The sequence below is a fragment of the Pezoporus flaviventris genome, unplaced genomic scaffold (assembly GCF_033815535.1).
Source record: "Pezoporus flaviventris isolate CSIRO_AGI_PZ_B2104156 unplaced genomic scaffold, CSIRO_AGI_Pfla_v1 ptg000001l, whole genome shotgun sequence".
Classification (NCBI taxonomy): domain Eukaryota; kingdom Metazoa; phylum Chordata; class Aves; order Psittaciformes; family Psittacidae; genus Pezoporus; species Pezoporus flaviventris.
The window spans coordinates 26,945,339-26,968,715 of NW_026892549.1; the positions used below are offsets into that span (position 1 = coordinate 26,945,339).

General features: G+C 41.5%; 1 long non-coding RNA gene across 1 annotated transcript in view; it reads right to left on the reverse strand.

The window, feature by feature from the left end:
• Positions 1 to 15,172, reverse strand: part of LOC133267333 (uncharacterized) — a 53,482-nt gene extending 38,310 nt beyond the window's left edge. Inside the window, exon 1 of the long non-coding RNA XR_009742748.1 lies at positions 14,977 to 15,172. This is a non-coding gene — a long non-coding RNA (uncharacterized LOC133267333). The remainder of the gene's footprint in view (positions 1 to 14,976) is intronic.
• Positions 15,173 to 23,377: the final 8,205 nt, after the last annotated feature.

Genomic DNA, 23,377 nt, shown 5'->3' on the forward strand with positions numbered 1-23,377 from the left:
GAACAGACTTTGAAGGCAAGTTTATTCAAGAGAAAAGGCAAGAAATCCCACGCCCCCAAGCCCCAACCTTTTGCCACTCAGAATATGGTTTCAATTCAAAACCATTTTCTAGCCCAGCATACGGTATGGCATAATGCTTGAAAGATGTGCCTGAAACCAAAGAATATTTTCACTGACTTCCTTAGCAGAAATACCTCAGCTATCAAACACTGCATCAGCAAAACTAGTCACTCTTAAAAGCTGAAAATTAAAGCATAACTATTGATCTTTAATGGCTTTTTCAGAAGACAAAAAGAGAAGTATAGAAAAATCTGAAATATGCCTTTGATAGAAGTACTGTGCTTTTTTACAGTATTGTGTTTCTATACATCTGAGCAAAATATAGAGTTAAAACATTGTTAAATATAGGCAGATGTTAGCCTAGGACAACCTGGGGAAGTTAGTTAATGGCTTTGGTAACACAGCAGATAACAGTGCCTCCTACAAACTCCAAAGGACAGTCCCTGCGCAGAAGGGAATGCGCCTATTGCAGCAGCTTTGGGAAACTGAGAACAGGTTGCAAACTCCATCCAGGAGCACTCTATGCTTGTAGGGGAGATTTAAGCTGATTCCTGAACCAACTGAAGCATAGCAGTTGGCAGGGCTGAAAGAGGTGCTTCTGTGGGCTGTCAGTCAGGAATTGGCAGTGATACAGTGGCAAAAAGAGCTGGCTACAAGGTCGGCTACAAGTGGGGTGAGTGGCGGGATGAGGTCTGCTGTCACAAAGCAGTGGAGGGTGGCTGCAGCAAGGCTGCTGAATGTGGAGAGCTCAGGCAAGAACTCACACACGTCTTCCTGCAGGTCAAATGATATCAGTGGGGGTAAATTCAGCTGGGCTAAGGTGGCAGAAACGCTGGAAATAGTGGATTGCTTAGAGCGAGAATGCAGTGTGCACAGCAGTGGGATTCTCCCAGGAGTTGAACGTAGCTAGAAGGTCCTTAGGCTGCCACAGCTGTGTGAAGAGACACAGGTCAATGTATCTCAGGCTGGTGAATTCTACTCACTTAATATGGAGGTGCATTTACTAGATTTTACTTCATTTCCCTTCTCTGCCACTTGGGAATGCTTTTTTTCTTCTTCTAACTCTTCAATTAAAGAATGTAACATAGAAAAGTCCTTGGCTCTGGTGTCATTGGGTGTTGTTAGCTTAGTTCTGATTTCCTTGTTAGTGCTAACTCACAGTTGTGTTGACAATTTTCAACAGAAACCACTAGAAATGGAATCTCACTTGCTCGACAGCCAGTAGTCACTTCTCAGCAAGATGACAGAAAATACTTCTTCATCTATAATAAAATATGCATTTACAGAGCCAACATATATTATTTACTAAACACAGCGGTCAATATGCCAAGTATTCAGTGAGTACTCTTGACATCTGTGAAGACATTTGCTTGATAAATAGCAGTGCTTTAAGTGCTCGTGCCATATGCTTTTTGCTACAATTTTAAGCAGCAGACTGGAATGTTTTGCTCCTAAACAAAGTTTGGATACCTCTCCAACAGCTAAGAGACCACAGAGAGCCAAGGAGGCAAAAAGTCAGGCTGTTTAGCTTCTAGCAAGCTCCTTGAAAGCTCTTGTAATATCACTTTCTGCCTTCAAGGAGAGCATTCACTGGGAAAGAGGTTGACTTTTCTGACCAGCTCAAATTACCAGCTCTGCCACCAACCCTGCTGTGAGACCTTTTGTGAGCCTTTGCTCTCCCATGTCCTTTCTTACTCTTTACCAGATTTTCTTATTTAGAATCAAGTTCCTGAGGAGGCTGTTTTTTACCATGTTTTTTTGCAGCTTTTGGCACAATCCAGCTTTAATCTCAGATAATGTCATAACACAACTGTGATATTGCAGCATTGAGAACTCAAAGGCCAAAGAAATGCAAGGGGACATCTGCCAAAAACTCCCACCAGCAGCACTCCCAATCCCAGGGTTGGGGCCAGCTCTCAGCATGACCCCTTTCCCACGCAAAAGGAGCACACTCTTTGCAGAAACAGCCCAAACACCTTTTTGGGTGGTGTTAGCATTTAACCAAAGAGCAGAAGAGGGGAAATGGCAGCCAGCCAAAGCCCTCTAAGCCTGCAGAGAGCCTGACAGACATGATCCCAGAGACAAGTCATTCCTTACAGTTTCTTTCTGTGGCTGCCCTCCTTAATTATCTCATTTGTTACTTTGGGGGATTTGCTGCTAACCCATGCATCTTCTGCAATTACATGAATGTGGCTCTTTCTATAGTAATAGCTCTTTTCAAAATATTCAATACTGGTACGTGATTGACCAAAAAAAAAAATAAAAGCTTTTACAGTGTGTTACATCCAAAATAGATGCAGAAAAGCCCAGTGGACTTAATTTGGCTTCATTGTATGCATTCAGATCAGATTGCCTTCATTTTGGCAAAAATTATCGCAACACTGGGACTACTGAAGCCTGCCACTGTGCATAAGCAATCGTGGCAAGAGTGTAAGACCAGCACTGCGTTTCCGTACTTGACAAAGCCACTAAATCTGCAAATTTCACTTCTACACAAAAGTTACAAAAAGAGATGTCCCTGTTTAAAGAAAACTTCGTGGTACCTTTACCCCTGCCACCAGATCTGTGGTTACTTTCAGAGCAGACCGCAGTGACGTACGCAGTAGCCCTGCTCCTAGCCAGGGCCTTTGGGAGCACATGACAAGAGATCCCTGCAATGGTAGGCAGGGAGCTGTCATTAAGTGCAACAGGCTTTATTCTCTTCCTTCTCCTGCTCAGAACATCCCTTTCCCCACACTCTTCTTTGATATAAAACTAGTAAAAGGGTCTTATGTAAATAAAGTTAAACACTTTTTTTTTTTTTTAATTAGCAAGACTCTTAGGAGAACCATTCACTCAAAGAGACTATCAGTATTACTTCAGTAACAGTTCAGGACATACAAACCAGCTTTCTTTAGTCACCCCTAACTCTGCCAAGAATGTCAGTGCAAGATCGCTGTGCTTTCAAACAGCCCTTTCTGAGCAGAGGGGAAAAAAATAACTAATTTCCATTACAAGTGGTTTTTTTTTACTACTAGTGTTTTTTTTTAACTCTAAGTACAGCCTGAATAGTTTGTGCAATTCTTTAGAGAAAGTAAGTAGATACTTTCATGAAAGTAATGCCTTTCATGTTGCAAAGGTGGCTACAGCAGGATGCTGAATAACTTATTTCTAGTCTAATAAGAAACAGTTTATATTGCAAAAATGGTATACTAATTACAGTCTTTGCAGATTGTTCCTGTATACCCAGAAATCTCCAAAAGCCAAAAACAGCATGGCAGGGACAAAATGCTTTCTACAACTCTCGTCCCTGTTTTCTTCATTCTCTGAAATAAGAACTAAGAAATCTGCATTTGGGTATATTGTTTTTAGTTCACAATTTAAATGACCCAGGGAGCATCTTGCAGGGAGCATGAAATTTCTGGATTTAAAGTAAGGTGTGACCAGACACGTTTCAAACTTTTTGAACTTGCAAGTCTCTCAGACAGAAATGCAAAAGAGAACAAGCTATGGAAGTCTAATATCTGTTCTTGCTGCATTTCTCTTCAGCAATTCTTCCTCTGCCCCTAGGTTGCATTCATACATCTATCAGCAAATATTTTCACTGTGTGATCAATGCGACAATGAATGAGGTGACTTATTCTGACTGCTTACCCTCCTGCTGTTTTTTAACAAAAGCAGAGATATGCAAAAGTAATCTGGAGTGCTAAATGCCCATATTCTTTTCAGTTTTCCATAATGTAAAGGATCTAAGCCAGACTTCATGAAAATGCATATTACCCTGTCTTATATGCATGTTCTAAGATGTACTGCCTCGCAAAGATCACTGTATTTGTCATCCTCTGATTGCAGCTCAGCTGTTAATGTCTGTGACCACCCATTGTACAGAAGCTCTGCCAGTGACTCCTACAAGGTTGTTGTATTATTCCTTTAAAGAGAATACTTTCATACTGAGTGCTTTCTTAGAAGTTCTTAACTATAAAGATCTATATTCTACTAATTTATGACTGAAATCTAAGAGGAAAGGTATATAATTTAGAAAAGCACAAAAGCCCCTTCATTTTTAGCTGTTGTACAGTTCATAGTACTAACATCCTTGAAATTCACTGGGAATGCAGTGTACCTAATCTCTGTGGTGGCAAATGTTCTTATATCACTACATTAAACTTGCTGAAATGGTTCATGTTTTGATCATGTAATCATAAGAAAGAAATGAATTTGGGACTCAGCTGGGGCCCAAGTAGAACAAGATGAACAAGTAGCATGGCAGCCTCTTCTCCACTGTATTCTAGCTACAGAGCGCCTGTAGAGCTGAAATGAACAACCTGAAGCCTGCTTTTTTTCCACTACTGCAAATTTCCCCATAACTTCTTTTAAATACTGTCCTTATTACAACAACTATTATTTTTATGTTTCTCACAATAACTGAGAAAATCACTGATATCCCTTCCCTACGTGGGAGATTTACAAGTGGGAAATACTGATTTCTTCACATTTTTCTGCTTGGTATTACTGCTTGGCATGTTTCTTCTTTTGTTTCTTATTCCACATACTGCACATTTCTAGTAGTGAAGCACTACTAAACTGTCACAGCTACATGTAATATTATAGTTAGCTCCAAGTAAAATTTTTGGGCATCTGGATGGTGCTGAATTGGCTTAAAGGATGAAATGGATGTGATTATAAACATCTTTTGTTGAGATTTGCAATAAAGGCTAAAACAATTAACTTCTGACAAACATAGACCATAGAAGAGAAGGGGGAAAAAAGTACAATACACTTCGGACCCTAATAAAGTCCTGCTTTCACCTTCTAAAGCAAATGTCCTTGCTGCCCTCTCCTCCTCATTACAATGATCTACAACAAAAGTTGAACCACCTGGCTCTGCACCATGTATCTCCCATCCCCATGGTCTTTTACTTTTCTTCCTGCGTGCTGGTCCTGGAGATGCCCAGGTGGCCTGGGTTAAAGGCAGTCCTCCAAGGCCTGGCACCCCCTGATGCTTTGGCAGGGGAACATTGCATAAACTGTGAGGAAAGCAGGCAGTCTAGACATACTGCCATAGTCTCAGTGAGCAATGTACATATCACAAAGAATAACACAGCCCAGGTCTCCTTGTCAAGAAGAAGGAAATACAGCTCATACTGAGTTTTAAAACCTTATGAAAATTGAATGCAATCAGGAAATAACAGCCAGTTCAAACAAGAAATAAAGAAATAAATCTTCTTTTACACCTCTGCACAGGCCACACTGTCTGAGCCTTCCCATACACACAATAATGAGGAAAAAATTTGTTCCTCTGCTGGAAGTGCCCCCAGCACTACAACGTCTGAGAAATGCTCATCTATTAGCCAACACATGAGTAACATTCTCTACAAGATGTAGCCTAAGAGGCTGAGAAGCTTCACTGCCGATATTACCTGCCAACGTGATGCCTTGCTTTCCTAAAATTGATAGAGGAACATCATAGCTCCTTCTAGTGCAGAAATTATCAGCAGCCATTTGCTTCTATTAACTATGGAGCAAAGTCAGGAAGGGAGAGCATGTTTGCAGTTCTGAAGGCAAATATTTATTGATTTGCCTAAATCCTGAATGAACTCTGACCCCACCTCAGTCAATGTTGTAAGTACTGGGTCACACCCAATACAAATGGCTTCCTAGGTCAACCGGTGGGTTCTTCATCTTATTTTGCAATCACAACAAAATTATGTCTACCCTGGGATGAAACTCTCCAGCTGCCATTCTCACAGAAATATTCCTGTTTATCCTTTAGGGCATTTTTAACTTCTTGAACCATGTCTGCGCTGAAGGCAAGCCATGCAAAGGGACTCTGCTTTGCCCTGGCACAGCTGCCCAGTCCTGAACTACCATCCCTGCACTGGTCAGTGCTAGAGTACCAGCTTACTGGGAACAGACTGGGAGTTCTGCCATTGCACCACACCAGTTACTAGCATGCTTTTTGTCAAATTCAGCAGATGTAATCTTCCTTATTTTGCCTTGTACTTTCCTATAAATTGATTTCCCCCCCCCCCCCCTTCATTTTAGCAGTTCAAGCTCAGCTGTGGCTTTCCTAGCCTCTTGCTTCTTTTGAACCACACTGCTTCAATTATGACTACAGTCATTGGTATTTTAGCGTTTATTTTTTACTCTATGTCTAGGTTTGCTATGCATCCTTTTATGAGTACGTCTTTCGAGTACTTTTCTTGACTTATAAAAGGCTCAGCCTTTTATTTGAAGAATCCTTGTATGCTAGTTTTAACCCTTGACTTTTCCTGGCTTTTCACATTTTTTAAAAATAGTTGAATAAACCTGTTCCCATTTCTATTCTTTTATTTAGATTTGGTATATTTCTATACACACCAGGTAGCTGCTGTCATGTTTTCCTTCACTTTTCCTTACTTCACCCCCCTGATACTCCTGCACAACCATCCTATAAGCATTTATATTCATCTTCATTTTTATTAGCTCTGGTAGCTTCCGCTTAGAGTTCAAAGAACTGTTTAAACCTTTTCCTTATCTCCTCAGCCTTCTCCATAATTTTTAAGGCTGGTGAAGGATTTACAAGTCAAAACTCACACAGACTCCACAACAGCAAGGAGGGAAGGAGGAAGGATCTGGAGGGAAGATAAAGCACTCCATGTTGACCTGAGCAGTTGGTTCACCAAAGCACCATCATCTCTCCAGACTCTGCAGTTCTGCCCATTCTCAACTAGGGATGGCTAAGATACAAATAAGGTAGCACATGACCTATCTTTAATAATGGGAAATAACCGCAAATCCATTCTGCCCCTCTATGAGAGCAGTACCATAACAGTGACCAAGAAGAGTCTCTCATACATCACACTAATACTGCTATAGCACAGCTCAAGCTCTTTTCACAGTGTTGAAGGCAACGTCCTGTGCATAGTTTCAAAACTAGGTACCTAAAGTTCCTGTGTAGACAGTGGAGGTACGTAGGCAATTCAGAGACTATTCAGGGCACCACAGTTCAAGGCCAACAAAATACACCCACATATTTTTTTGATCCCATCTAAATCCATCATATCAGTGTCTTCTCTCTAAAAAGCTTTCAAGAAAATGCTCTTAACTCATATATGACATGTAACTGGAGAGCAGAAGTACAATATCTATCTTTTTTCTAATACAACCGGCTCTACCAGGGATAAATTCTGAAATACCAGGGAAACTTATAAGGGAAATCAGATAATGTCCTTTATTAAAACAAAAAAGTTCCCAGATCCAATACCTAGTGTTATAATTTATTTATTAATTTAGAATTCTCCCATATTATTCCATTAAATAATGAGCAATTCCTCCTTTACAATAACATTATGAGATATGACAGCCAACCCCATGTCAGATATGAGGACAAGAGGAAGAGACTGGGACCATAGCATGAGAACTCACAAGCTGCCTTGTGCTTTTTGCACTACTCAGCACCATCCTCTCCTCAGTTTTACACTTGCACCTGTGCAAAGGGTTTATTCAAATTCTGTGCTGGTTCTAAGTTTTGGGTTGACAACTCTCAAAGCTGAAGTAACTTATTTATCTAGAGAGCAGGCCTTGCTGCACTACTGAAAACATTTAGTTCCTACCTGGCCTTATCCTGTAATAGGGAAGAAAGGACAACTCCCAGAATCATTTGTTATTCATCTCTTTAACGAGACTCCAGCTGAAAAACCCAATCTGCACCAGGTAAAACAATGGCTCTTGTTACAAGAAGACCTGTGGGAGACCAGGGTTTCATTTCACATGGTGCTTGTCTGGCAGTTACAGTGGCAGTAGAGACTGAATTCATACTGAAGATCCTGGAAGTTAACTCAGCTCTGGGGTCTTTTAAAGAAGAAGGAAGAAAAAGCTAAAACCAGAAGAGCCTGAAATTAGATTACTAAATATATCTGGGGGCTGTGCAGAGAATGATAATTTCCAGAAAGCTGGAGAATTTCAGCATCTCACTTTTAGTTTGGAAATATTGGAAACCTCCAATGGTCCAGGAGTCCAGAGCCCCTGGAAAGCTGTTTTTCAGAGTTCTGTCTCCCCCTCAACCCACTAATGGAGTGAGAGAACCCAGAGAGACAGTCAACTGGGAAGTCTTGGAGCAGATGCCTCTCAATTATCTTGGGGTCTCTCACAGCAAAGCAAACTGGCAAGAGGCCAGAGAGGATTCTGTCAGCCTCTGATCAGTCAAAATAGCTTCCCTGGGACAATTATACCCTACTGAATCTGCACATATTGACATATTCCTGTTACATTGGGGGATTTTGGACTAGGTCTAATGACACTCAGGCATGCAAAGCACTGACCTACTGTCACTGACATCTGTAGGAGCTGTTACCTCTGGAATGCTTCTTCAAAAAGAAAAACATCAAGGAAACACTTCCAGTCTCTGCGTAGACATTCAGAAACGTTCCTTCAAGTCCCAATGTTTCTGCCAGGTTTAGTTTTCTGTTCACCGAAGTATCCCTTTGGACAGAGAGACAAAAGTTTGACCACAAAGGAAAGATCCTGAATCCTTTATCACTAATTATCTTAAGAGGTCAGAGCTAAAGGACCTCTGGAGTCTCATCTTTCTGTGCCTCAGAAAGACTGCTTTGAAGAGATGCCTTGCTGCCATTCCATTTTGTTTGACAACTGCTGATCATCAGTGCCACGACCACCTTTGAAACTCTAAGTAGTTCTTGAAAAAACCTCTGACAGCACCATCAAATGCAAAGTATGAAAGCTTTCCCAGTAAGTGCTGCCATTTGTCACTATTCTTCTGATATTCAGCTCATCAGCCAAAACAGAAAGCATTTTTTTTGCTGTTTCAAAGAGAAGTTGCAAGTGTGAGGCTTAACTGGGTTAATCGGGTCAAGAAAAGCAGGAATAACTGAGATATAGGCAGCTGAAACATGTTTATTTTTCTTGTTCAAAGGGTAAGTGCAAGGCTCAGTGACTCCCTAAGGCAGGATAGGGACAGGGAAGGGTAACACTGAGCTCAGACTCTGCCCTCAAGTACAGCTGAGGCACCTGTGGTGAGCTTTGTCTGATTTGCCTCAACTCCCAGGCTAAAAGTGTGACAGAATTGGTAAAAGCCAGTGGGCACTTGACTCCTGAAAGGGAGTACTCTGGTTACTGTTCCATTTAATTCACCACTATCTGCCATAATTCCTGGACCTCTTTTTGAAGGGTCAGGCTAAAGCAGGTTAAAAAGGGCTCCGAGCACCTTCTCTGGATTTATGGTGAGATGTTTCACCCTCATGAAAGCCACTATAAAGTCACTCTTTAACATACATCACCTTTGTTCTTCTTCTTTCAGAAATTAGCATGCACCAAGTGACTAAGTCTATTAGAGAAAATTGACCCTTGAGTCATTTAGCTGAGGATTTGCCAAAGCCCAGAGGTATTTATTATTCTTATAAGCAATGAGGCATATGGTTGACTTTTCCAAAAGCCATTTCAGAAAGAAAAGTAAATGACCATTTACTGAAATGGAAACAAGAGATATTTAAGAACCTTTAGTCCAAATCTGGGCAGGAAGATTTCATCATAAGGCTATTAAAAATGCACAAAATGTGGAGAATTGCTCTATGTCTGCTTCAGGATTAACACTTGAGAAACCACACTCTGTGGCTCCTCAAAGGGTGATACTGCTCTACCCATGCTGCACAGCGGACACAGCGTCAACAGCGGGGCAAGTGTTTATGAAGTGGCTTTCATACCTGTGCTCCAAAAGTTAAATGAAGATGCTCTAGCAAAACTAGAGGAGTGTACTTTATTTAAGAGGCAGCCAAGGTCTAACAAGAAAGCCTGGAGAAATTTCAGTTTGAGTGGAGACAAGTTTGTAACTCAGAATTTGAATCTGAAGGAGGTTGGATTAAACAGGAGTTCCAAATTTCCTCCTTTTTTGGCTTACCGGAGTTTAAATGCTGTCCATAAAGTGCTAAAATAGTGCTTCAGCAACAGCACAAAGCTGTCAGCAGAAACAAAAAAAATTCTCTTTGATGGAAATTTAACCAAAGCCAAACATCATTTGTAGCCAAATAGCAAACAACTCGCAAAAGCAAAAGAAAGATGAAAGATGCCTTATCCTCAGCATCAAACCAGAGCAACGGCTCTGTATGACAACCTCCTATTCTTTCTAAGCCTTCTGTGCACAAGAATGAGGTATACAAACCAAGTTAAAAAAAAAAACCTAAACCAGCACAAAACAAACAAACAACAACAAAACAAACAAACAAAAAACAAATAAACAAAAACACAAAAAAGAAAAAACACTGGTTTTTTTTTGTGGGGGAGGGGGGTGTTGGCACTATTTTGATAACTTATCTCTGCTTTGGAAGTCAAGGCCACGGTTTACCTAGTAGTAATAGATAGTGTAATAAACCTAAAGAGTATAATGCAACGTCTGTCTTCAAAAATAAGACTCTGTATATTTAATGGACAAACCCCTCTGACAATTTGATATGCATAAGCACCAATGAACTTTACTGTTCTGTGTTTAGGAAAGAGAAGAGTAAAATAAATGAAGGATATTTTTGCTAGTAGAATAAATTGTTAGTCTTAAAAACTCTACTCCTGGGGGTTTCATATTGACAGAGAATAACTGTTATTCTTCACATATGCTATACTAAGCTGGCTGCCTATGTCAGGAGTTGTTGCTGTCAAACGTAAGGTCTACTTTCCCAGAATTTAAAAAGCCCTGTTTAAAAATAGAAAGAGGAGCAGCAATACCCAGACAAGAGAAGTGCACAGAAGAATGAAGCATGACAGAATGCAAAGTATCCCACTGTTCCAATGAAATCCAGAGACGCATTTCACTATGTGAAGATGTTCTGCATGCTGCAGTAGTGCACATTTGTAATTTTTCTGCCAAAGACTTCTATAAAAGGGTTTGCAAACTGCTTGGCCAGTCAATAGTCCTTGAGTTTAGGGCCCAGCTGGTGATGCCTTTTCTAGCAAATAAACTAACTGTGCTGCTGTTGTGTTTCCAGTGCTATACCCAGTCACTGTCAGCTTCCAGACAAGCTATGCTGCTGTGGACAGCAACACTAGCCTGACTTGGAAGAAATACAGGAAAACCTCAGCTTCTGGACTCAAGGTTGCAAAGAATTACATTTTGGCACGCACTCAACAAGAAAGAAAGAGTGCCAAAGCATCCTGGAGTATCTACAACAAGAAAAACACAAAAGTTGTGGTTATACACAACAGGAACATTCATATGACAAAAAATATTCCAGGCATGACCAGTTCAACACACATTTTGCTTCACTGAAAGCATTAAAAACACACTGCCAAACCACAATACATTAGTTCCCATGGAGCATCATTTGCTGTGAAAACTCTTAAGAATTTCACAGAGACATTTCTCCAAAAGAAAATGACACTTTGTTAAAGCTCAGTTACTCATGGAAAGAGAGTCATTTACAGCAATTTCTGTTTTAAAAATACATCCAAGTTGTAAAAGTGAGATATTATGATGCTGCTAAATACTCCTGTATCTCCTTTTTGATGAAGGAGAACGTATTTTTTGTTTCAGAAGATAGTTTAATTTGCAGTTAAAGAAACCAGAAATGAAATGTTGTAAATTAACTTGATTTACATGACTGTTGGGCATTTTCGATTTCTGAAAATTTCCAAGCCAGGATGTTTATGCTAATCTGAGATCCAAAACAAAAGCTGTGTGCAATTCGGGAATAGCTTCCTTTGATTCAAGAAGCTTGTTAGGTGCTGGCATTATAGTTTTCTTTGAGTTGCTAACTGGTGGTAATAATTAAGACTCACAAAGACTCACAAAGACATGGCAAGTACATGTCCCTTAAATCCATTTGCTGTTGAACAAAGGGTGTTTTGCCATATGTCTTGGCACTACATCCATAGCAGTATGCCGTCACTTCCCCATGTGGAGAGTATTTAAAAAATTCAACCATTAGAAAGACAAAGAAGGAATAATTGGAGAGGGCAGGAGATACTGCATATGAGGGTTATGTTAACAAACCATGCTTCTGGAAAAAGTGTTCTTGCAACTGTACATCAAGTTACAGTACTCATTACAGGCACATTCTGAACCACAAATGCTTCCTGGATGCCAGACCACTTTCCTCCTACCTGCATCCCACTGCTCCAGCCCAAGGACAACTCCCAGTCCTTGGGCTTGCAGGCTCTGAGAAACACCTGCAAGAGCTGAATCTGGGACTTTCCTTTTAAATACCATCTCATGTCAGTCCCTCAGTGTTCCCTCAAACATCATTGTAGGTCTTTATGATTACATACATTTACATTATTTCCTCATTATGAAAAAGCAAACTTTCACCCTCTAGCACTCGCTGCTCTTTGTAGAAATGTAGCATTTTGCACAGTACATGACTTTGGCCTGCTTATTATTCATGACAAGAATTGGTCCTTCCTGGACCTTTTCAGGTTTGGATCTCTGGCAGTTCAGATTCACATTATATATCTCTACCACAAAAATTTGCAGTACACGGTCAATGCTCTACCCAGACAGCTGGGTTCATACACATTTCCTAGGAGATGGGGCTTTGAGGAGCAAAGTGTTTTTTTCCTTTCTTACTGAAATTTTATTAAACGTTTCATTTAGCAGTTTCTAGTTAAACTTAATGCTCCCAATCTAATATATTCCAAAGTCTCTAGTTTTCTTGCACATACTGCTGAAAGGGGCAGATTCTGAATTAATGGTACACAATTTAGTTTCAACTCGTGGACTTTCAAACATCTCCATATTTTTGCCATCTTTTCTAACTCAGTACAATTCAGATGACTTAAAATTAACTTTACCATTTTTGCCAAATAATATTTGTTCAAATTTGAACAAATTTGTTCTCAGCATAGTCAGTAACAAGGCAGCAACAGAATGCAGATGGGACAGTCAATTTTATTCCCTTATTTCCATCACTGCAAGTTTGCATAACCCATTTCAGCTCACAGGTGCCAGAACATTTCTACAGTTTTCCCCAATCCAAACTGGGTTAAAAAAGAAATATCTCAAAAGGAGCAAACTGAAAATCTGAAGAAAAAAAAAAAATTAAAAAAATCCATGCATTCAAAACACTTCGTTTTTATTTCAGCTTCCCAATCACAAATTCACTTATATTTCAAGATGGAAAGCTCTCTTGAGGTCCAAATGCCCCTTTTCCATATGTTTTGGAACTAAAATAAAATCCATTACAGTGTGAAGACCAAAATGAAATGCAGTGCAAAGTGTATGGCTGGTGACACACTGAAGGGCTGGAAACCAGAGTTCGAGAAGACCATGAGCTGGTGTAAGTTTTTGTAACCTCACTGAAAAAAGCAAGGTTAGACAAGCTTTTGGAGTGTCAAACTTTTAATTTATTACCAAATGAAATTATTGCCTGACACACAGCTGTGAGTAAAGGATCAGCCAGGTCCGTGAAGTTGCAGGAGGATGTCCCTTTAACAGAGCAATGAACTTAATTGACTAATGGCAGGACAAAAGATAAACTGTTTCTAATTCTCTGATGAGAGCCATCAGAGGGATAAAAGAGAAGTGTAAAACTCAATATCAGTAACGTAACCCCCCATCTTCTCAGCTCAGAACAAGGGACTCACAGAGAACACCCTTCCTAAATGCCAAAGCCGTCAAAATACTACATGCAGGTAAGTATAAAGAAAGCCAGGTTAGTTAGGTGGCCACTCTACGTATCCAATGATGCTTCTCTTTTAAAGTTTCTCTTACTTCTTTCATTAACAGTGTTTTCAACCACACTGTTTGGAGGAAGAAGAAAAAATAATGAAAGGGAAAACCATGAAGAATAAAAAAGTCCTCTCAGCTATTTCTATCACACAATGAATATTGATTCCTTTCTGATTTTCATAGCAATTTGTCAGAATCTTGTCAGTGCAAGATTGATTTCTCTGCTTCTGGGAATGCTAGGTTATCAATATAATTGCTACCATCAGTGCATTTTCACAATCTTTCCTGACATTTCTAATCCAGGGGCAAATTAGTGCCATGGTGACTATTTCCTCACCTGAATCAGCTACAAATGCATAAGATACCCTCCTCACTCTCGTGGAAGAGACACATGCCTCCCCAAAACCCAAAGCACCATCTTTTTATTATTACTGAACACTACAGAAACATTAACCAAAAGCCTAAATAACCACATATCTTTCTGATGCTTCTATTTCATCAGGTAGCTGATTCAGTGTATTCAAGCAATTCGGTGTACATGCAAATTGAGCCTTCACCATCCTGTGAGAGCACAGGGAATTTAGTGAACCTCAAGGCTTATGTTGCATTACTACATTTTGAAAGTAAATAACAAAGCAGCAGAGTCAGGTGCTGATCGTACACATAAACAGAGCATATGTTGCTACCAAACCCAGGAGGTGCTGAGCAGCTCCAGCACCACAGGAGGTTTCAGATGTTCATCATTACCTTTCAGCATCAACCTACCAAGATGTGCTTAATCCCTTAAAAACTAACACCACTATAGAGTGACTGGTTGCACTGCAACCCTCCTGCTTTTCCAACTTTGATGACCATTCCTGTTGCAATTTTTTAACCAACTTGTTTCTCAACCATTAGTTTCATTATAAGCTGTAAATAAACTCTCCTCTGCTATGGGGCTGCAGATTATGAATAAAAGCACCTGCAGCTCACTGAACAAATCAGGCATGGGGCTTGATTTACCAACCTGTCAACAAAAGATCTTCCCACATCACCTAAACAAGGCATCCAGATTTTGGTCATCCTATACACATTACGAGAGCAGAAAGAGAGCCAGAAGGGTGAAAGCACTCATCCTTGCATGAACCAAATCCAAAGCAGCACCCTGAGGCTGAGCCTCAGGTTTGTTTATGACTCCCTTGCCAACTCCCCACCAAGAAAAAAAGCACACCATAAGGGCTAATTGGGGACCCATTGAAGTCACTGGGCTTTGGAGCAGACTTTCAATTCTAGCCATAACAGCTTACCTGTGGCTTTCTTACATACAGTAAGGTGCCTCAGAAGCATCACATCCTACAGCAGCAAAAGCCTTAAACTCTCACTTCAGTTGGCCTTTGATTCAGCTCTCAAGTGCTAAAGGCTTTAGGATCTCCATTGAGAAGTAATAGCAGGATCTTTCCTTCCGTTTTATCTAAGCCTTCACAGTAGCACATCCTCTAAAATACAGCAGGCTGGAAACCTTAAAAAAAAAAAAAAATTAAAATAAGGAGTTGCTGTTCTTTTCCCTTTTAAACTGCAGATTTATTGCAGCAGAAGCTTTCTATGAGAAATTATCAATTGGAGAACAAAGTATTTCTCAGGACAGCATTTTTAAATGAAGACCAGTACTTAATTTCCCCACTTGACCTCCCCAGCGCCCACCCCCCCCCCAAAAAAAAAAGTCAGAGAATACAGCTGAGTGGAAACATGGCTTAAACCCCAACCTGTGTGCCAAAAAGGCCGCTACTAGTCATATTGCATCCCTATCCCTGGGATGCTCTAAATTCCTGTGCTATTTCTGGACACCTTCCTCTGTCCTCTGAACATTCATGTACCTAGTTTCAATTCCAGTGAAGTCAAACAAACAAGTGTTGAAAAGCCTGTACATTTCTTTTGGTTCAGTGGAAGTTTGCTTCCAAACCAAGTTCATCTCTAAACTTCAGCCATTTATCTACTTGCTGCAGAGGCTTTCAGATGCTGTCAGCCAGCTCTGTCCCATTTGCACCTGCAGGCATACACTGAGTGTGGTGAACAACACATTAGTAATTCATCTGATGATAATGGGACAAGCAGCAATAATATCCTTATTGTGGCTAACAGGAACTCACAAAGTCTTTAATAAACCCCTGCTCAGTTCTGTGAAGCACAAGTTTGCTGTAAATCTCTGTAATAGGCATAAAGGTGGCCTGAGCCAACTGAGATAACATAGAGTTTGCTGTCAGCCTGGGATATAGGCTGTGCTGAAGCTGTACGTAACACCAGGCCATCATCCCAAGATGTACACCATCTCCTAAGCTTTAGTGCCAACACGTAACCACAAATTATCTACCCTGTGTTCAGGAAGAATCAATTGTTTGCATGGAGGAAGCTTATTTAAATGTTAGCAGGGCTGCATAAGCAGCACTACCAGCAGTGTTTAAGGTTGCAGAGACCTCTGATCCTGAGAACTCATTTGGCAGCAGCTATGGTATTACAAGGTTAGACACACTCACTTTTATTGAACTCCTGACCTATCAAACATACATTTACAACAGATAAATATGTACAGCATAAACAAGTCAGAGGGATTACCAGGATTAGCCAGAGCCTTCTCTGCTGCTGCCAACATTACAGGCAATCCCTCTTATAGAGCTAGAGCAGCACATCATGAGTGCATAGTACCTATAAATCATATGCACTTGATGAACAAATGCACTCACTGTGAAATGTTAAAGATATGTATAAAAAAGGTTTTGATATCTGCTCCTTCCTCCTCCTTGCCAAAGGAGGATATTGGAAACTGTGCGCCTGTGAGTGGCATCACAAGGTCAGCTACCAGCGGGTTGAGCTCAGCACTGCTGACAAACTCATTTCATCATGTGAATCTCTTCCATGTGAAGCCTTGAATACACTAAGTTATTCCTGTTAGCCCTTCAAAATGCTGGAGGTCTGCTCACTTAAGACTTACAGAAGTCTTATGCATCTAGTTTGTGTTATCTGGAAGACCCCGTCAGTTGGATAGCCTTGTGCTAATGCTGGGCAATTGACTACTTCATGCCCCAAACCACAGGAGTATCACGGTCTAGGACAGAGAAGAAACACCAGAGGCAGCTTCCAGCAGTGTAGGATAATTTTGATTTAAAAAGTTGGGTTTTGTTGTTGCCTTCCCCCCCGCCCCCGAGCTGGAAAACTTGGTATTTTTTGTTCCTATCCATTACAATACTAACACAGTTAAGCATCTCAGGCAGCATTTGAGGGGACTTTGGGTATCTCTGTAGCAAGGGATAGTAGCCAATTAGAAAAAGCCCCCTGTTTTGAAAGCTAAAGGGGTTTATCTTCTATAAAATAACATAAATGATATTCTATAATATATAGGTATGGTCACACATTCACACACGCACACACCTTTTATTTAACAATGCCTCATTAATATTCTACGGTAGTGAGGTCTGTCTGGTGAATCATTAATATAATATTTCTCAAACAAAGTTCTTGTTCTGCTTGATCTACTTCATAGATGCTTGGTAATCTATCTTGATATGCTCCTGTCTGTCAGGGGCTGCTACATACTTCATGCTTTTGCTAGAAAAGGCAGACAGTGGCAATTTCAGGTACCTTCCTGGGACAATACAGACTTTCTTCCTTAATTATATATGAGAACAGTTTCACTGATTTTTGAAGCTGATATGAGACATGAATCATTTGAAGCAATATTCAGTATTTATGATCAGCATTTAACAGCATGTAAAGAAATAGCAATGCTTAACATGGACTAGAAATGTCTTCGATCTTCCTTTCCTGCACGAAGGATAAGTACAAGCTTTTCACCAAGGATTTAGTACTGCAAAATTACATGACAACTTGCGTGGAAAAAGATTACTTCATTTTTTAAATTTATTTCTGTGGTATGTGCCTTTTTTGGGAAATGGCTTTAAGGAATTTTTTCCCCCGAATAATTCTGGATTTTACAACCTAGATTAATTTCATTTCTTTAGTCACTAAAACAGAATGGTGTCAAATTTGACCGCCATATAAGATGATTCATCATATTTGCAGAGAAAAGACTTCACTGAATTCCCTCTGTGAGGTTTGTTGTAGATTTTCTAAGATGCTGGCTGGCTGTGTCCATATACATTTTGTATTCTCAAGGAAACCATAAAAATATGTATGTGGTATTTTTTCTGTAGAGTTTTTTAAAACCATGACAAGCCTCAACGTTCTTCTAAATCACCAAACCTCTACCATACTTCACTACTGCAAGACTATTGCTGAATAACAACCCACAAGGAATACCTATGCAGTTATACACAAAGCTCCTGACACAGCACCACATTCAAAACCAGTAGATGAATTAATATTCATGGAGTTTTCAGAAGCTTCTGGAGTAACTCCTCCTTTTAGCAGGGGATGCCCAGCACACCAGCTGCGCAACTGGCCCCATGAAGTCTGGTATTAAGGTTTTTGTTCTTGACTGTACAACCTGCCTTCAACAAAAGGAGCGATACCCAAGGAAAAAAAAACAAACCAACAATTAGAGAAAAAGGGAAAAAAATAGAGGAAGGGCAAAAATATATATATAGTAACAATGAGGCTTTGAGATGCACCACTTCAGACATTTCTTGTTTCTTTACCCTCTTCCCAGATGCTGCTTCTCTACCACTTTTGCATTCACTTTTAATTGACTTTACTCATTCCAAACCCCTCTTTTTTAATTAGAAAGGCCAAATAAGAGAAGTTGCTACCAGTGCTACACCCATGAGTTGTAGCTGGCCTCACAGGAGGGCCAAGGTGACACCTTCCTCCTCTTTGCTGCCTGGTCATCCTGCAGGCACCTGGGCCACCTCCAAGCCTAGGGCAGAGGGAACAATCTTCCTTCTGCTTAAGGGTTCTCCCTTTCCCACCCTTGTTTCCATATTTTCCCAGTGTTGCTCACACTGCTCTGGTACACTTGCTGGAGGCTTTAAACTCTTGGCCCCTCCTCTTACCCGCCACCTTCCCTCAGGGTGCTGGAAGACTGGAGCAAGCTACCCCGGCAGGAACACACAGCTTTGGCTGAAGAGACCAATGTACAAGCACTAGAAACTACACAAGTAAAAGAGGCTTCCCAAACGTCTGCTGGCTTGAAATCCAGTCAGCTGCATGGTGTCAAAAGGGGTGCGAACGTCATGGGTACAGCCCCCTTGAGGGTCACTGCCAGGATGGGAGCACGCAGACATGGCTGGGCTGAACAGCATTAGACTGACACAAGGAAGTTTGCAAGTAAGTTTCCCACAACACTGTTACTTTGTCTCATTTCCTGCTCCTCTGCTGTCCTTCAAACATGTCAGATGGGCAGCCTTGAAATTCCTTTCAAGAACCTTTGGGCTTCACACATAAGAATTTGTTTCATTCACCTCAAGCTAATGTCTGCCTCCCAAAAGCAAGAAGAGCAGCACCCCTGACAGCAGGCTTGGCTGGACAGGACACAGAGAGAGAGCTCATAGTGCCACTTCCCAGTGAAAAATTAACAATCAACTAACAACAAGTTCCTCAAAAGCACCTATGTCCCTCTGATCAAACATGAAATACAGATCCATGCACTTCAGCAAAGGGAGGATCAGGAAATCAAGAGGCAGAAATTATTTTACTCGCTTTTTTTCTTGCTATGACTTGAACTAAGACCAAGTTTCACACAGTGGGAACTACCAAGACAAGGTCTCTTACACAAGCATAGTTGCCACTGCACAGTGAGGGGTGGGTGGACAGGGAACAAGTGCCACAGCCCTCCATGTCAGCACAAGTCTGCACAGCTCCAGCCAGGACCACATGATGTTCCCTCTCACAGCATCTGGGCATGGAGGGAGTACTTCTGAACAGCTATGAGGCTCTGGGAGAGGTAAAATAAAGGCACGTGCAACAGGGTAAAAAAAAAAGCAAAGGAGCTGGATGGGGAAGTCAGCCAAATTAGCTCAGACACTAATGTGAAGTGTTGTTCTGCTCCTGCATAAATCCTCTCTCCAAAGGGCAAGAAACATGCAAGGCAGCTGCTTAGCTACTACACCTGTACTTTGTGCAACTCAATAGTCCTCTGCCATCTGCTAATGGTATTTCACTATAAAAAATCCTAAATTGCCAATACATGCTGCAAGTGGTATCTTCTTTCATGAAACCTATTAGCATAATCATGTAAAAAACCAAACCTGCATTTGCTATCTATGCTTGTATACGTTGGCAGCAAATGGAAGGTAAGAAATGAAAACAGAGATAGCAGTTCCTAGAGAGAAGATTTGTGGTTCATGAGTACTAGGACTGTGCATAATGTGTTACTGAGCATGGCCTCAGAGGAGCATGTTCTTTAGGTTTCTCTCCCAGCCCCTATAAAGTTCTGACATTTGGAAGTTCCCTAGGTATAGTCTTTGAGTTTCTCTTTTTTGATAACACTAGTACAGCTTCCTTTGGGCTCTCAAGTAGCTTGTCCTTGAGAGTTACTAGGTCTCCTGCACGAAAAATAGGCATGATTTTCAGTGGAGCACTGCTTTAGAGCTGTAGAAAATTAGCCTCCCTTTCTAAGACAAATCTCCTGGCTCTCAGCCAAGGTCATCAACAACCAGAGAACACAACACAGAACGTGTGGAAAGACGCCTGCTTTCAGGGAATTGACACATGCCTTTGGAGATAAATAAATGGGGATTTCAGATATCATCTTGTCTACCTTTCAGTGAGGAGAAGAGAGGACCTTTTTCCTCTAAGGGGTGATAGATGCCCAATTCCTCTTTCGACATGGTTTCAGAAGAGCTCTATCAATGACATTTGTTGCAAGGTATGCAGGTGGAAACGTGCGGGAGCTCACACTTGTCCAGTACCATTACCGGGTCAGGAAAAGCAACTACTAGTCAACTCGACACCACGTGGGAAGCATCAAAGCATTCCTCTTCCCACTCCCAACACTTACACATGGTTTTCATTTATTTTAAGGAGCTCCTTTACAGTGACAAGACCTTTCATTTGGTAGTGGGTTGACCTTGGCTCAGTGCCATGTACCCACCAAACCCCTCTTTCACTGCCCTCCTCAGTTGGATGGTGGGGGGGGGAAATATAATGAAAAGCTTATGGGTTGATACAAGGGCAGGGAGATCACTCACCACTTACCGTCGTGGGCAAAACAGACAACTTGGGGAAATTAATTTTAATGTATTACAAATAAAATCCAAGTAAGCTAATGAGAAATAAAACCAAATCTTAAAAACACTTTCCCCTTATCCCTCCCTTCTTCCTGGGCTTAACTTCAATGCTGATTTTCTCTACTTCCTCCCCCCAGCAGCACAGGGGGACAAGGAATGGGGGTTGTGGCCAGTTCATCACATGTTGTCACTGCCACTCCCTCCTCCACAGGAGGAGGACTTCTCACACTCTTGCCCTGCTCCAGAGAGAGGTCCTTCCCATGGGACACAGTCTTCCATGAACTTCTCCACCCTGAGTCCTTCCCACAGGCTGCAGCTCTTCACAAACTGCTCCAGTGTGGGTGCCTTCTGTAGGTGCAGTCCTCCAGGAACAGACTGCTCCAGTGTGGCTTCCTTCCATGGGGTGCCGTCCTTCAGGAACAGACTGCTCCAGTGTGGGTCCCTTCCATGGATGCGGTCCTTCAGGAACAGACTGCTCCAGTGTGGGTCCCTTCCATGGGTGCAGTCATTCAGGAACAGACTGCTCCAGTGTGGGTCCCTTCCATGGGTGCAGTCATTCAGGAACAGACTGCTCCAGTGTGGGTCCCTTCCATGGGTGCAGTCCTTCAGGAACAGACTGCTCCAGTGTGGGTCCCTTCCATGGGTGCAGTCCTTCAGGAACAGACTGCTCCAGTGTGGGTCCCTTCCATGGGTGCAGTCATTCAGGAACAGACTGCTCCAGTGTGGGTCCCTTCCATGGGTGAGGTCCTTCAGGAACAGACTGCTCCAGTGTGGGTCCCCTTCTGGGTCACCCGTCCTGCGGCAAACCTGCTCCACTGTGGGCTCCTCTCTTCATGGGACCACAGGTGCTGCCAGGACCCTGCTCCAGTGCACGGACACAGCCTCCTTTAGCATCCCCCTGCTCTGGCATGGGGTCCTCCCTGGGCTGCCAGTGGAGATCTGCTCCCCCATTAACCTCCATGGGCTGAAGGGGCACAGCTGCCTCTCCATGGGCTGCATCACAGGCTGCAGGGGAATCTCTGCTCTGGCACCTGGAGCAGCTCCTGCCCTCCTGCTTCACCGACCTTGGTGTCTGCAGGGCTGCTTCTTTCACATATCCTTACTCTGCCTGCAATTGCTGCAGCTGTTGTTTTCCCCTTATTAAACATGTTATCCCCGAAGCACTACCACCATCATCAATTGGCTCAGTCTTGGCCAGCAGAAGGTCTACCTTGGAGCTGGCTGGCACTGCCTCTTAACCAGACAAGGGGGTAGCTTCTAGCAGCTTCTCACAGAAGCCACCCCTGTATCACCCCCACTACCAAAAAGCTTGCCATACAAACCCAGTACACATTTACATTCACAATAACCGTGTTTTAAATATACTGTGTGCATGCACATAGTGACGTGCAGGTTGAAAGAAAGACTGTGAGCTTGGTATGAGCAAGTCCCTTGTTTCCCATCCATCCCAGAGGCATCTGCCTAGCATGCCTTATGACACATAAGGAAAGCTTACTAGTATATTAAAAGAATTCAAAAAGAAAATACAGATCAAGCAAGCATTGGAGAGGTAGAGCAGAAGAGGAAGACTGTCATTAAGATTTTGGGACAGTTTGAAGGGTATGGCTCTTTTTCCAGTGAAGTATGATTAGTGTTTGGAAATGATTCCTGTAAAGTATGATTAGTGTTTGGAAATGATTCCTGTATGTCTCAGGCCTGGGCACCTTGAAACAAGAGTGGTTGCTTCTTATTTCTGTTTGACCTTGAGATCATAACTGCTAAAGCAGCATCAGTGTGTTTCTGTTAGTAAGTGGCAGTCACTGAGCTGAAGATTAAACTAAATTGCCACTCAAGTCTTGTAATAAAATGGAAAAAATAGCTAAACTAGCCTGTATTACTACATAAGGACTAAAGGTTAAAAATGGCAACTTCTGTACTTTGGATTCCTAAGTTACCTGATGCAATGAAAATAGGATCAGTATTGACTTTAAAACGATACAGCTTAAGTAAAAACAGCAAAGACCTTCCCCAGCTCTCCACACTAATACAGGAGCTCCATCTTTTTGTGTTTTATTTCAAATGTCATATAAAACATTCAGTGAATATTGAAAGGATGCTTAAATATTTTGCATAGAGTTCCTTGCTAATTTTGTATTTTTCTAAGCACTATATTTCACAATATTTGAAACCAAAATTTCTGCAGTGAGATATATATGTATCACTATTGATATCTTTATTGATATATAATTCAGGAAACAGAAGAATCTGGCCAAGACAACTGCATAATTTTTGTGAAACTGAAGTGTGCCTCAGACATCACTTCTACCTCCTCTCCTGGAGGCAAGCCAGCTGTCACTGCACTAAAACCAAGGAAGCTGCTTGGGTAAGGCTAAAAGGAGACCCAATGGACTTCGTCTGCTATCTATTCCAATGCATTTGTAGTTGCAAGCTATAATCTACCACAAATAGCCACATTTAAAGAATGCAATTACACGGAACAAAGCTGATGACTCTTTCAATGCACATAAACCATTAGAAAATGGTAACCAGT